Source organism: Mauremys mutica, chromosome 9 (assembly GCF_020497125.1).
Source record: "Mauremys mutica isolate MM-2020 ecotype Southern chromosome 9, ASM2049712v1, whole genome shotgun sequence".
Taxonomy (NCBI): Eukaryota; Metazoa; Chordata; order Testudines; family Geoemydidae; genus Mauremys; species Mauremys mutica.
Window position 1 is genome coordinate 40550330 of NC_059080.1, and position 16071 is coordinate 40566400.

The 16071-nt window shown below is 46.1% G+C and overlaps 1 protein-coding gene across 4 annotated transcripts in view; it reads right to left on the bottom strand.

Annotated features, from left to right (window-relative positions):
- The window catches only part of LOC123377333 (H(+)/Cl(-) exchange transporter 5), a 104725-nt gene that overhangs the window by 35159 nt on the left and 53495 nt on the right, over positions 1-16071 (bottom strand). The window contains exon 1 of one of the 4 annotated variants that reach the window (XM_045030106.1): positions 3536-3677. The exons of the other annotated variants lie outside the window; for them this stretch is intronic. The gene's annotated coding sequence lies outside the window, so the exon portion shown is untranslated. Of the gene's footprint in view, positions 1-3535; positions 3678-16071 lie in introns of those variants that run through there. 4 annotated transcript variants of the gene reach the window in all.

Sequence of the window (16071 nt, forward strand, 5' to 3'; positions counted from 1 at the left end):
TCTGCCCTAGCCCTGAGCCCCCTCCTGCATCATGAACCCCTCATCCACAGCCCTCACCCCACAGCCCAACCCTCTTCCCTAGCCCTGAGCCCCCTCGCATCATGAACCCCTCATCCACAGCCCTCACCCCACAGCCCAACCCTCTTCCCTAGCCCTGAGCCCCCTCGCATCATGAACCCCTCATCCACAGCCCTCACCCCACAGCCCAACCCTCTTCCCTAGCCCTGAGCCCCCTCGCATCATGAACCCCTCATCCACAGCCCTCACCCCACAGCCCAACCCTCTTCCCTAGCCCTGAGCCCCCTCCTGCATCATGTACCCCTCGCCCTCAGCCCCACAACCCTCACCCCTGCACTCCCTCCTATCCCCAAACTCCGTCCCAAAGCCTGCACCCCCACCCCCTGCCGCAGCCTGGAGCCTGCATCGAGCACAGAGCCTGCATCCAGACCCGCTCCCCCACCCAAACTCCCTCCCAGAGCCTTAGGCAGTAAATCTAAGTGCGTGTTTTGTCCTTTGAGTGAGGTGCATTACTGAGTGTATATATTTATTAAAACTGCGCGCGCTTAGGGGAGGAGGTGGAGAAGAGACAGGGCAGGGGCGGGGCCTCATGGAAGGGGTGGATTGGGGGTGGGGCCAGGGGCAGCAAGGGGGCGTGTCAGTGATGCGGCCCTCGGGCCAATGCACTAGTCCTCATGCGGCCCTCGGGGTCATTTGAGTTTGAGACCCCTGATATACACCAAAGAGGAGTATGCCCTCGCCTCTCTCCGGGCACTAACACAAAGATGGAGGAACAAAATGGTAAAATAAGGCAACTTAGGTGACAGATGCAAATGGCTATACTTCCAGTCACAGTAGTAGCTTCAAAACAACAAGGAATAAGACTAGTGCATGCTCTTAAAAGTAGGGAAACCTTGAACTAGAATATTTAATAGCATGTGCTAAATCTTAATAGAAAGACTGTCTCAGGGAAACAGTCTCCCCCTACACAACTGCGTAATATCCCTCTAGCAACTACATCAGTTGCTTAGCTGGAAAAGTAATGTTAGGAAAAATGTATTATTAGCTTTTAATACTATTTAACAACCAGACTAGAGGACAACCTGAACTAAGGATACATCTACACTGCAATAAAAGACCTGCAGCCCAGCTGCAGCTGGCCCGAGTCAGCTGACTCAGGCTCCTGGAGCTATAAAATTGTAGTGTAGATGTTCAGACTCGGGCTGGAGCCTGGGCTTTGAGACGAGGGGGGAAGGGTCTCAGAGCCCTGGCTCCAGCCCAAGCCCAAATGTCTACACTGGTATTTTTAGCTCTGCAGCCGGAGTCAGCTGACCTGGGCTCTGAGACTCGATGCCATGGGCTTTTTATCTCAGTGTAGACATACCCTATGTGACCAGACACCATTTGTGGAGCATCAGAAAACTGTTCTTGCTATGTCCCCAAGGAATGGAATAAGCATTATTTTGCTCTGTTATTAATGATTCAAAGAATGAAACAGCTTCAGATCACGGTTTTAAGAGCAAAGCAACGAGACAGATTTAGGTATGTGCCAGGAAGTGCCCTGATGTACACACTTTGGTATGAGTTTTATGGGGTCACTATGTTCAGCAATAGTGAACAGAGAACTAACTATGCTATCCTTGGGGGACACCAGAGAGGCAGATAAATTAAAATCTCATGGAAACTCTGCTGATTAAAACTTAACACTGCAAGTAAAGGATTAATTCTTGCTCAATGAAAGTGACCCACAGTTTCAAAAGCAGTGCAATAGTCCTTTGGAAAGCTCATCTATTAAACCACAGTATTTTGACTTAGCATAAAGCCCTTCCCAGTGCTGAAGGGTGACTGAAAAGGATCAATAAAATGCTATTATTATTCAGTCTACATCCCTCTAAGACACAATCAGATTTGCTCTCCTGGGATAGCCCCCAGCTCCTAATTGCCACGGAACCTTCTCCCAGCTGAGGATCACCGCAAAGCAGCCAAAGTACAAAAGCACAAAGAATACGCATAGCAAAGCATGCTATGCAGCCTGAACACATTGCAGGAGACCTTAGGTAACAAACTTCAGTTATGATTAAGTCATTCACTTTTTGGAGACTCCTGTGATACCTATGCATCATGGGTAAGTTATAAAGGTCTCACCTACAGAGCAAGTTACTGTGCAGCAAGCCGAGGTGGGAACCTACAGCTCAGCAGCTCACTTCACAGTAACATTCCACGTGGATGCTGCTACTCTGCAGTGAAAGTCCCAAAGCACAGCCTAGCGTACCAAGCCACATGCGCTGTAGCAACATGCACGCAGCAAGCTGGTGTGCTGGAGATTCACACCTCAGCTTGCAACACGGTAACTTGCTGTGTAGACAAGCAGATACCTGCCCATAGAACAGGCACCATCACTATCACCACAATGGGAGTTGGAAGTCTCAGTTAAAAGGCCAAGTAGGAAATTCATTCTTCATAGTCCATTCCATTTGGACCCCTAGAACTAGCCTGTCCAGGTCAGGGATGTGTGTGCACAGTACTGCTCTCCAGGTAGCACCTGTTTGATGGATAGAAAATTTCATTCATCAGAGCATCACTTGAACATCTTTAAGAGATGTATTCATTTTTGCATTGGAAAATGGGATCCAAGAGTCCTGATAAAGCACAGCAAGAACATGAGAATGGACATGTTCATCTTTAAGCACAATATAAAAAGAAACATCCTTACATTTCCAAGAGCAATACAGAACTAGAAGATGGCTGGTAGTAATAAATATTTACCAGGGCTGCATTTCCTGTCCCTGTTCATGACAGATGAAAACACTACGCTAATTACGGACAGATCCAAAATAGAAGGAGGGGCCATAAGACTGGAGGAGCACAGTCCTGCCCTGTCATGGACAAGATGACCAAACAGGTTTTCCCCTTCTCTAATTTGCACAATTAGCTCATCAATTAGTACTTGAGCCTGCAGCCAAATACATGAGCTGACATGAGAACAGGAAGACTCCCTATAGCCAGAAGTTAGGCATTTTAATACAGACATTTTAGCATGTTTACCCTCTTCCCCCATCTGCCAAAAAAAAGGTCAATGCTCCATTTAGATTTTCCTTGATTAAAAATCCTTCAGACAATCTGTGAACAATACTGACAAATCTAATCTAAAATAAAGCAGCATATGCACCTACTCAGTGCATCATTCAGTGTCCATTGCACAACTAATGCAGCAATAAAAAGGTTACTGCACTTGGGAGGGACAGTTCTCTCCAGGATGCCCCAGCCTTCCTCTGTTAGAGGGAATCTGGTAACAGAACTGCTTTACATAAAGGAAAGGAATCACTTGTTTACAGCAATTTGCATGACACAATCAGAGGACAGAAATCCAATACTCATTCTTAGCCCTTTGCAGCCACCCCCCTTTCTTAGGAGCGGAGAAATCAGACCCGCAGCAATTAGCACGATGATCAGCAGTTTACCCATTGCTCCCTAACAGCTGCTGCGGTGTGTTGATACAATTAGCAAAGACATACGCTCCCTTCAGCAGCCTCCTTACCCTCACTTGGATTTTTTCCTCTCCACAGAAGCACCTGAAGCCTGTCTCATGGCCATTTGGCTCCAGGAGATTGGTGAAAGTGACTGTAGGGTAACTTCCTTTACAGTGGCACTTGCTGCATTCTCCTCCCTTTCCAGCACTGCCGGGTTCTCTGCACTGAGCATGTCGTCACCAGCTGACAGTCACATGAGCGGACTCTTGGACCTCCTTTGAAAGAGGGAGGATTGTAGCTGAACAGAGGAAGGTTAAAGATGCAGTATCCCTTCCTTCACAGCAGACAAGCTAGGAATGACAAAAGGAAGCTGGCATCTAGAGAATTTAACTTCCAGTCATTGGAAACAGCCTCTAGATGGAAGCTGCAACTAAAGCTACAGTAGACACAAAACTTTGTTTTGGGGGAGAGGAACAGGGGCACAGAAGAGGTTTGAATGAATGAATGGTTTCATTCCTTTCCTATAGACATTAGATCCTCCATTAAAAAAAACACTGCCTGCACATTTCATTTTCAACCCCATCTCCTAAACAGCTGAAGAGACTGCTCATTGGTTTTAAACTGAGAGCAAGCTAGTGCTTATGAAAGCAAGTGATTAAACTGTGGCAGCTAGTGCCAAGTACATGCTGCATACTTAGGGCAAACTTCCTATACTTCTGTGCCCTTCCATTCCAATTCCCAACATCCCTGTTATTCCAGTCCTAGGAATCTACACACCTCTTCCAATTAATGTCATCATCCATTATCCTTTGGGTCAGAGATGGCCATTTTAACAAAAGCTTATACTGAAGTACTGACTGCTAAGGAGTCCATTATCTGATTTACAGGCCTTTCCACATGTTGGACAGAGCAGGGTAGCTGCATCTCATTCCTGCTATGCTGACTTATGAAGTATCCTCTTCTTGACCAACATATCTTGCTTTTAAGCTGTGTGTGCCATGGCGAACTTTGGCTTAGCACAGAGGTTTTCAAACTGTGGTCTGCGAGCATCATTCAGGTGGTCCACAGATAGTTTCTGCTAAGGTGTGCGCCTGAGTGACCGCACACAACAGAATGAAGGGCCACCCAGCTAATTAGTGGAGCCGCGCAGGTGTGACTCCACTAAGTAGGTGCCTGGATCCTAGAGAAGACGCACAAGTAAGGTGAGGCAGTGGCCTTGGAGGGGGGCGCAATGGGATGAGAAGAGCGGGTGGGGGAAATTGGAATGTGCAGGGCTGTGGCGGCCAGAGAAAGAGGCGACTTTCCCCAGCTCAAGGGCTGCTGCGATGGGGGAAGAGACCCCCCTCCTTCCCAGCCACAGCTCGTGGGCTGCCGCAGAGGGGGAGAGAGGGCACATCTATTGCATTAGAAAGGTAAAACTACTGACACGAAAAATATGAGTTGTGTGCTTATTTGTAGAACAAAGAAGTTTATTAAGGGTTTTTTTTATATAGCGCTTTCATCCAAAGCACTTTACCATAGCTAGCTAATGGTACAAACAACATTTGGAAAGATCATCAAGTGGTCCGCCGAGACCCTCAGCAATTTTCAAGTGATCCGCGAGGAAAAAAAGTTTGAGAACCACTGGCTTCGCGAATGGGATTTATTTGCCACTGGAGTTTTCCCATAGGTTAAAATCTATTTCACAATGACATGCTTTTCAGGACCTCTCTTTTCCTGTCTACCAGTTGATGTTTTGCCCATTAAGAGAGTTAAGGCAACACTCCTTGGGTGCCTGATATATTTCACACAGGAACAGTACCCAGTCCAGTAAAGCTACATGACTATAAGCACTGCTTCAATCCTTTTTGCAACCTCTTTGCAGAGCCTCATGGGTGATCTTATCTTGCCATAAGAAATGCACAGAAAGTGATAACGTTTCTCTAGCTCCGAGATGCTAGTGATAACCTGTGTCATTTCAGCCTTGCTCTATGGCTCTGAAACATTACACCATGGTGAACGTAAACTTTGCTCCTGTGTGATACCATGCTGGTTCCAGGCTCTGTGGGGCACTCTGTTCTCATTGACCCCAAACTAAAAACCAAGCTTTGCATACAGCAGTGTTTGACAAGATAACCAAAATCCATGAATGGAGGCCTGTGATGGTTCTTGGGATACCCAGGACTGAGAGTCATCCTGTTACCCCAGCCTCCAGTGTGAAGACGACACCTGTCAGCCACCTCTGCGCCGTGCCAGTCCTTACTTTGCCCTTCTGGTTAACAGTAGGTGCACCCCAGTCCCTTTCAAGCCTCCTGCTATAGCATCCAGCCCCATATCCACTGAACACTCCCAGAAATACCAGGTCTGCTGTCTCCAAGGGAACAGTGCACACACCAGCTTGTATGATTCAATCCAGCACCTTGCTTAATACCACAGCAGAGAGATATATTCATAGTGACCAACTCCACCACCAGGGAGTTGGGGGCAGGGTGAGTGTACAGGTATTCATGCCCCTTGGTGGGCACAAAGTACTTCTGTTCTGCCCTCTTAGAGATGAGGGGCAAGGAAGCCGGGGTTTCCCACAAGGCATTTGAAATTTTGCCACCCCTTCGTGGAGCGGAAGGGCCACCCTGCCTGGTACCGAGGCCGACAGAACACTGAAGAGGGAGTCTGAGGGTGCTTCCACCAGCTCAGCCTGAAGGTTGAGGCTTGATGCCACCCTTTTCAATAGTTCCTGGTGGGCTTTAGAGTCCTCCTGCGGAACAGAGGAAAGAGGGGCCATAATCGCCTCATCAGGGGAAGGTGAGGATGCAGGCGCAGTACTCTGTGTATCCACCGGTACCGGCGGTCCCACCACTTGGTCGCCCTCCAGGCATGGAACCAAAGATGCACTTCCCACCAACTTCATTCTGAGAGGCTGGGAAAGTGAGGCTGACTGTTGTTCTGAGGCTCCGGCCACCAAGTGAGCCCCCATCGGGGGCTGAGTCAGGGGCGATGGGGCCCATTGGTACCACAGTGCCAGCCAAGGAGCCAGGTGCCACTGCACCTGCTGTGGCACCAGCGGAGCAGGCTGTTCAGCCTGACTAACCTGTCCCATCGACTCACGATTACGAAGGGAAGCCAGGCTGGCGTACAACCTGCCACTATCCCTGGACTGGGAGGAGCGATGGCGTCGGGAACGGTGCCGACAGATGAATAAATATCTTGTCTGACAGGAAACCCATTTCTCCACCTCAATTGTGATACAAAAGTTAACATATTTTCAGTATGCATAACTCCTGACATAGTATCTGTACACTTTAACCTAGACTTTTAAATGTTCCCAATCAGTATTAAACCGTTAAAACTAAGAGTGCAATAAACCAAACTTAGTTCTCAGGGTCAAGCCTCTATGTAGCTTACAGACAATTTAGTTTAGCAGATGACCCTTCAAATGATAGAACCAAACTTTATTTAAAAGAAAGCTCATGGAGGAGAAGTTATTACATCAGTGTAGTAAGGCACCTAGGCCTGGTCTACACTACAAGTTTATATCAAATTTAGCAGCGTTAAACCGCATTAACCCTGCACCTGTCCACACAACGAAGACCTTTATATTGATATAAAGGGCTCTTAATACCGGTATCTGTAATCCTCCCCGACGAGGGGAATAGCACTGAAATCGGTATTGCCATTTCGGATTAGGGTTAGTGTGGCCGCAATTCGACAGTATTGGCCTCCGGGCGCAATCCCACAGTGCACCATTGTAACCGCTCTGGACAGCAATCTGAACTCTGATGCACTGGCCAGGTAGACAGGAAAAGCCCCGCGAACTTTTGAATTTCATTTCCTGTTTGCCCAGAGTGGAGAACTGATCAGCACAGGTGACCACGCAGAGCTCATCAGCACAGGTAAGCATGCAGCCTGAGAATCAAAAAAGAGCTCCAGCATGGACCGTATGGGAGGTACTGGATCTGATCGCTATATGGGGAGATGATTGCATACTAGCAGAACTTCGTTCCAAAAGACGAAATAAAAAAACATTTGAAAAAAATCTCCAAGGCCATGATGGAGAGAGGCCACACTAGGGACTCAGTACAGTGCCGTGTGAAAGTTAAGGAGCTCAGACAAGCCTACTAGAAAACCAAAGAAGCAAACGGAACGTCCGGGGCAGAGCCGCAAACATACCGCTTCTACGCTGAGCTGCATGCAATTCTAGGGGGGGCCGCCACCACTACCCCACCCCTGACCGTGGATTCCGAGGTGGGGGTAATCTCAGCCATGCCTGAGGATTCTGCGGACGGGGAAGATAAGGAGGAGGAGGAGGACAACGAGCTTGCAGAGAGCACACAGCACACTGTTCTCCCCAACAGCCAGGACCTTTTTCTCAGCTTGACAGAAGTACCATCCCAGCCCTCCCAAGGCGGTATGCCAGACAATGAAGCCATGGAAGGGACCTCTGGTGAGTGTACCTTTGTAAATATAAAACATGGTTTAAAAGCAAGCGTTTTTTAATGATTAATTTGCCCTGAGGACTTGGGATGCATTCGCGGTCAGTATAGCTACTGGAAAAGTCTGTTAACGTGTCTGGGGATGGAGCGGAAATCCTCCAGAGACATCTCCATGGTCTCCTGGAGGTACTCCAAAAGCCTTTGCAGAGGGTTTCTGGGCAGCACAGCCTTATTCCATCCTCCGTGGTAGGACACTTGACCACGCCATGCTAGTAGCAAGTAATCTGGTATCCTTGCATGACAAAGCCTGGCAGCGTACGGTCCCGGTGTTTGCTGGCATTCAAGCAACATCCATTCTTTATTTTGCTGTGTTATCCTCAGGAGAGGGATATCGTTCATGGTAACCTGGTTGAAATATGGGAATTCAATTAAGGGGACAGAGGTGGCCATTCCTACTGGGCTGTTTGCCTGTGGCTGGAAAAAAAATCCTTCCCTGCAGTTAGCCAAGCGGAAGGGGAGGGGAGGTGATTGGCGCAGAGCTTTTTCACGTTTGGCTAGCAGGGATCTTCCCTGATACCAGCCACGCGGTGGGGGGAGGGGTAAAGCGATCATCCCAGAGAATTGGATGGGGGCGGGGGGAGAGTTTGGTTTCTGCTGCTGCATGTTAACAGGAAAGACGCAGCACTCAACGGGCTTTGCTTCGTATTTGGGAAAGGAGGGCACTGGATCTATGAAGGCTGCAGAAGCCGACAGACAATGGCTTTCCATGGCCGCATGCAAGCCGAATTGTGTTGCCCAGACCTGCGTCTGTGATCTCTAACACCAAAGCCGCAGGCACTCAATATTATTAAGATGCAAAATGCGACCTTGTACTGAAATCACATGTGCTATGTAATGTGAATAGTGTTGTTCACCGTGAAAGAGTATAACCATTGTTCTGTAAAATGTATCTTTTTAAATACTTCTCTCTCTTTTTTCCCCTCCCTCCTGCAGCTGCAAATTTTTCAAGCCTCTCTCCTCCCTCCTGAAGGCTATCTCAGATAAAGCAGCGGAAAAAAAAAAAAGGACACGAGACGAAATGTTCTCGGAAATCATGGAAGTGACCCGCAATGAAATAGCTCATCTGAATGAGTGGAAGGACGTGGTATCAGGAAAGATGCCAGTGAACATGAGGACAGGAGAGACCAACGTGAGGAGGAGAGGAGAGACGAACATGAGGAGGGTAGAGACGCTCGAGATGAGAGGTGGCGGCAGGAAGATTAGAGGAGGCAGGATGCAACGCTGGGGCTGCTGCGTGATCAAACTGACATGCTCCAGCACCTGGTGGAGCTTCAGGAACGGCAGCAGAATCACAGAGATACAGGTGCTGCAGCGGTAAACTGCCCTCCCCCCTCCCCAAGTTCCATAGCCTCCTCACCCAGACGTGTAAGAACACATGGGGGGAGGCTCCATGCACCCGCCCACTCCACCCCAGTGGACAGCCCAACCAAAAGGCTGTCATTATTTTGAACTTTTTCAGTGGCCTTTTCCTTCCCTCCTATCCTCCTCCCAAACCCCACCCGGGCTACCTTGTCAGTTCTCTCCCTCTTTTTATAATCAATTAATAAAGAATACATGATTTTTAAATCATAGTGACTTTATTTCCTTAGAAAGCAAGCTGTAATCGAAGGGGGAGGGTGGGTTGCTTACAGGGAATGAGTCAATCAAGGGGGCGGGTTTTCATCAAGGAGAAACAAACAACAGTCACACCATACCCAGGCCAGTGATTAAACTGGTTTTCAAAGGTTCTCTGATGCGCACTGCTTCCTGGTGTGCTCTTCTAATCGCCCCGGTGTCTGGCTGCGCGTAATCAGCGGCCAGGTGATTTGCCTCAGCCTCCCTCCCCGCCATAAACGTCTCCCCCTTACTCTCACAGAGATTATGGAGCACACAGCAAGCAGCAATAACAATGGGGATATTGGTTTGGCTGAGGTCTGAGCGAGTCAGTAATGTGCGCCAGCATCCCTTTAAACGTCCAAATGCACATTCTACCACCATTCTGCACTTGCTCAGCCTGTAGTTGAACAGCTCCTGACTACTGTCCAGGCTGCCTGTGTATGGCTTCATGAGCCATGGCATCAAGGGGTAGGCTGAGTCCCCCAGGATAACTATAGGCATTTCAACATCTCCAACTGTTTTCTGGTCTGGGAAGTAATTCCCTTGCTGCAGCTGTTTAAACAGAGTGGTGTTCCTGAAGACGCGAGCGTCATGAACCCTTCCCGGCCATCCCACATGGATGTTGGTGAAACATCCCTTGTGATCCACCAGTGCTTGCAGCACCATGGAAAAGTACCCCTTGCAGTTTATGTACTGGCTGCCCTGGTGCTCTGGTGCCAAGATAGGGATATGGGTTCCATCTATCGCCCCACCACAGTTAGGGAATCCCACTGCAGCAAAGCCATCCACTATGACCTGCACATTTCCCAGAGTCACTACCTATGGTAGCAGCAGCTTAGTGATTGCTTTGGCTACTTGCATCACAGCAGCCCCTACGGTAGATTTGCCCACTCCAAATTGATTCCCGACTGACCGGTAGCTGTCTGGCATTGCAAGCTTCCAGAAGGCTATCGCCACTCGCTTCTCAACTGTGAGGGCTGCTCTCATCTTGGTATTCTGGCATTTCAGGGCAGGGGAAAGCAAGTCACAAAGTTCCATGGAAGTGCCCTTACGCATGCAAAAGTTTCGCAGCACTAGGAATCATCCCAGACCTGCAACACTATGCTGTGCCGCCAGTCTGTGCTTGTTTCCCAGGCCCAAAATCGGCGTTCAATGGCTAGAACCTGCCTCATTACCAATTTTGTGCCCATGTCCTCATCACTCTTGTCGCCGAGCTGCCGTAGCCGCCGCCTCCTCGCCTGGTTTTGCAGGTCCTGGTTCAGCATAGACTGCACGAGGTGTTTACAACGTCCATGATTGCTGTCTTGAGCTGAGCAGGCTCCATGCTTGCTGTAGTATGGCGTCTGCACAGTTCACCCAGGAAAAAAGGCACGAAACGGTTGTCTGCCGCTGCTTTCATGGAGGGAGGGGTGATGCTGTACCCAGAACCACCAGCAACAATGTTTTTTGCCCCATCAGGCACTGGAATCTCAACCCAGAATTCCAATAGGCAGGGGAGACTGCGAGAACTATGGGATAGCTACCCACAGTGCAACGCTCCGGAAATCGACGCTAGCCTCGGTACATGGACGCACATCACCGAATTAATGTGCTTAGTGTGGCCGCATGCACTCGACTTTATACAATCTGTTTTAAAAAATGGTTTCTGTAAAATTGGAATAATCCCGTAGTGTAGACATACCCTTACATTGGCAGGAGGAAGGCTGTAGTGTAGACACTGACATAATTAGGTCGACATAAGCAGCCTTATGTCAATCAAACTGTGTAGTATAGACTAGCCCTTCTTCAGCTCACAGCACCAAGAGCAGTCTTTTCAGCCTGCATCCCAACCCCAAAAACTCCCCTGGTTTCTTCCAGGGCAGCCACAAGCTTTCAGCTGTACCTCCAGGCTCTCTCTCTCTCTCAGCCTGTTCTCAAGTGTGTATGTGTGTGTGCGCGCACTCTCACACCTACTCACCACTCACTATATACCCAGGGAACAGTTTGCCCACCTGGTACTAGTTTTTGGGCAGATTATTAGACTTTGTTTTAGGTGTGGCCCCTGTCTCTTCCAATGCTTAGAGAGCCCCTGTCTCTTCCTGCTTAAAGAGGTTTAATGCAACCCATAACAAGGTTTTGACCAGCTCATAACAGTATTCTACTTCTGAAACATTTTGAACCTAAGTTGTTTTGTTTTTTCCCCCATCAAAATGTTTAGGCCTCAGAGTGAAACTTGCCTTTAAAAACTGCTAGAAATGCCTTGTTCCAATTCAGTATATTGCAAATTAAATAATAAATGAGATACTTAGTGTAGGTCCTACATATAACAAACACCTCTGAGGGAAAAAAGGTGGTTTCCAGTGTTTTTATATGTATAAAAGAAAGGGGAAGGATGACCTAAAGCAGATGTTTGGGACAAGTTCTTCACCATAGGAACTGCCATAGCAAAAATCTCATTACTTGCCAATGTAATTTGCAATAGTAGATCCCTAAAAAGACATGTGGTGTCAGAGAAGATACACCAGTTAGATTCTAAATTAAGAAGCTTTAAAACACAACAGCTCATCACTACAGGCAGCCACACAAAGTGCAGAATAAGTATATTATAATCACCACTGCTCAATTCTGCCCGCAAGCATGCTGCTGCATTCTCCACTATCTGCAAGTGGTGGTTCGTTAAGACAGAGGTTCAATAATTAAGACTCCTAGCTCACAAAGATACATGCTGCTGTTGCAGTTTTAGAGAGTAGGTTATATACCTGGTGCCCAAACATCTCACTCTATTTCTAAACAAAAAAAACCTGAATTCAATGGATAAGCTAGTAAGGTTAACAATCACCAAAATATTTAAAATCCACTCTTGGTGACTGCTTTATTTCTTTCCATGTTAACAACACACTCCAGATTTACGAATTCTTTGTAGTATCTTAGCACCTGATTTCCTGTAGCGATGGTTATATAAGAACCTAAGTAGTTTCATGACAACTATGTGCATTTTATCTATAACAGGGGTCCGCGACCTTTCAGAAGTGGTGTGCCGAGTCTTCATTTATTCACTCTAATTTAAGGTTTCGTGTGCCAGTAATACATTTTAACGTTTTTAGAAGGTCTCTTTCTATAAGTCTATAATATATAACTAAACTATTGTTGTATGTAAAATAAATAAGGTTTTTCAAATGTTTAAGAAACTTCATTTAAAATTAAATTAAAATGCAGATCTCCCCAGACCAGTGGCCAGGACCCGGGCAGTGTGAGTGCCACTGAAAATCAGCTCGCGTGCCGCCTTCGGCACACGTGCCATAGGTTGCCTACCCCGATCTATATATTATTGGGGGAATATATAAATAAATGCACATAGTTTCTATGTATATATGTATTATATATGCTATCCTGGCCTAGAGTTAAAGTTGCTAAACTCCTCATCCCATCTACACAAGCTACAAAATGTTAGAAAAAAAGTAGTTAAAAATCATTCAATGCTCCAGTCAGGTCATACCAAATGAGTGCTAACACCACATTTATACCATATTAAATGTCCTATATTTTCATGTTATATACTCACATCCAAAACTAATATTAAGGATATACCTATGGAAGCTTCAACATTTCACTGGACGTGATTGATCCCATTGAGCTTTCCTCATAGAAGCAGCCATGTTCCCATAAAAAGACAAAACTGGGATGGAAAGTAAATTTCTCTATTAATTAAATAAGGAAGAGGACAATTGAGTGCAACTTGCCTGGAATGGTAAGTATTTGCATAAACTTAGACAATTACATTTACCATCCGAATTAGCTCCGGACTAACAAAAGCTTCCTTATAAAGGATCAACTGAGAACAAAACTGCATTTACCCACTTTCTCCTCCAAAAATATTATTTACTTGCTGAATCTTGCTGCAGAAATAACTCAATATTGAATGTTTCCCCACTTTGAAATCAGTGGGAAAGAAACATTCCATTTCGGTTGCACCTTTTCACAGCACCGTAGCTGCCTTTCTGTTCTGTTTCATTGTTGTTTGTAGTGTTGTTGTACCTGTGTTGGTCCCAGGACATTAAAGAAACAAGGTGGGTGATGTAATATCTTTTTTTGGACCAACTTCTGCTGGTGAAAGACCAGACTGACTGACAAAGGTGCTAAAGAAGCACTCAAGGAAGACAAGGTCATTGCATAGAAGCTAGCTGAGTTCTTTGCATTGATCTTCAGTGCAGAGGATGTGGGGGAGATACCCAGATCAGAGCTATTATTTTTAGGCAACAAATTTGAAGTACTGTCCCAAATGTATGAGTCAATAAGAAGAGGGTTTTAGAACAACTGATGAACTGAACAACAACAGGTCACCAGGACCAGATGCTATTCACCCAAGATTTCTGAAGGAACTCAAATTCGAAACTGCATAACTACTAACGGTGGCATGTAAGCGATCCCTGAAATCAGTCTCTGTAACTACCTTCCAGTCATCTAGTAATGTAATGCCGATTTTTAAAAAGGGCTCCACAGCTGATCCTGGCAATTACAGGCCGATAAGCCTAACTTCAGTACCAGGCAAATTGGTAGAAACTATAGCAAAGAACAGAATTATCAGACACCAAGATAAACATAGTATATCCAGGAAGAGTCAACATAGCTTTTGTAAAGGGAAGTCATACCTCATCAATCTATTACAATTCGTTGAGGGAGTCAATAAGCATGTAGATGAGGGTGATCCAGTCAATATAGTGCACTTGAGTTTTCAGAAAGCCTTTGACAAGGTCCCTCATCAAAAGCTCTTAAGAAAATTACATAGCCCTGGGATAAGATCCCCTCATGGATCAGTAACCGATTGAAAGATAGAAAACAAAGGGTAGGAATAAATTATCGGTTTTCACAATGGAGAGAGGTGAACAGCAAAGCCCCCCAGGGATCTGTACTATTCAACATCATTATTAGTGATGTGGAAAAGAGAGGAGTGAACAGTGAAGTGGCAAAGTTTGCAGACAATACAAAATTAAAGACAGTTAAGTCCAAAGCAGACTCGGGGAGCTACAAAGGGATCTCACAGAACCATGTGACTGGGCAAAAAAATGAGACAAGGCTATAACTTTGTTAGACACTAAAATCATGGTCTTAATAAAGACACTGGATGTATGGGTTATTATAACAATCTGTAACCCACTAGCTCCCCCCCCCTTTTTTTTGTCCTATGACTAGGGGTGTGTTAACTGGCCATTTCACCTTGAATGGTCCCTTAGTTTAGCATAAGTAGTTAGTAATTATTCTATCTGTTCATTCTTGTATTTAGCTGCGACACTCTGAAGAAGAGCTCCGAGTAGCTCGAAAGCTTGTGTCTCTCACCAACAGGTGGTGGTTCAATCAAAGATACTACCTCACACCCACCTTGTGTCTCTAATATCCTGGGACTGCCATGGCTGCAACTCCTCCTCAATGAGCAACAAAACTGGCATATGAAATTCAACACTGATAAGTGCAAAGAAACGCACACTGGAAAAGATAATTCCAACTATACATACACCGTGGGGTTAAATGAGCAGTAAACACCCAAGAAAGATCTTGGAGTCACCACAGATAGTTCTTTGAAAACAACTGCTCAATGGGTCGCAGCATTCAAAAAGACTAACAGTATGTTAGGAACTATTAGGAAAGGGAGAGAAATTAAGACAGAAAATATTGTAATACCATTACATAAATCCATGGTACACTCACATCTTGAATACTGTGGCCAGATCTGGTCGCTCCAGCTTGAAAAAAAATGTAGAAGAAATAGAAAAGGTTCAGAGAAGGACAACAAGGACTATCAAGGGAGGAGAAACTAAAAAGATTAGGGCTGTTCATCTGAAAACAGTTGATTAAAGGAAGATGTGAGAGGTCTATAACAATGAATGGTGCGGAAAAAAGTGCTATTTACCCTTTCACACAATACAAAAACCAGGGGTCACTCAATGGGAATTGGTCCTGCTTTGAGCAGGGGGTTGGACTAGATGACCTCCTGAGGTCCCTTCCAACCCTGATATTCTATGATTCTATGAATGAAATCAACAGGCAGATTTATTACAAACAAGATGAAGAAAATTTTCACACTATGCACAACTAACCAGTGGAATTCATTGCCAGGGGATTTTGTGAAGGCCAAAAGTATAACTGGGTTCAAAAAAGAACTACAGAAGTTCATGGAGGATAGATCCAGCAATGGCTATTAGCCAAGATGGTCAGGGTCGCAACCCCACACAAGGAGACTCTAAACCTCTCTATCAGAAGCTGGGAAGGGAAGACGTGGGTGGATTGTTGTAGAGTTGCCCTATTCAGTACATTCCCCATGAAGCTCTGGTACCAGCCACTGCTGCAGACAGGATACTGGGCAAGAATGTGTGATCTGGTCCAATATGGCAGCTCTCATGTTCTTCCTATTATAAGATTCTCAATAAAATGGTAAGTTCACAACACTACAATTTTATCATGCTGAAGAACTTGTCTACCATCAAACATGGGGTCAGTGCAGACTGGATTCCATGAATTAAAAAATGCTCATTTATTTAATAGGGAAGAAGTGCCCGACAGTGGGT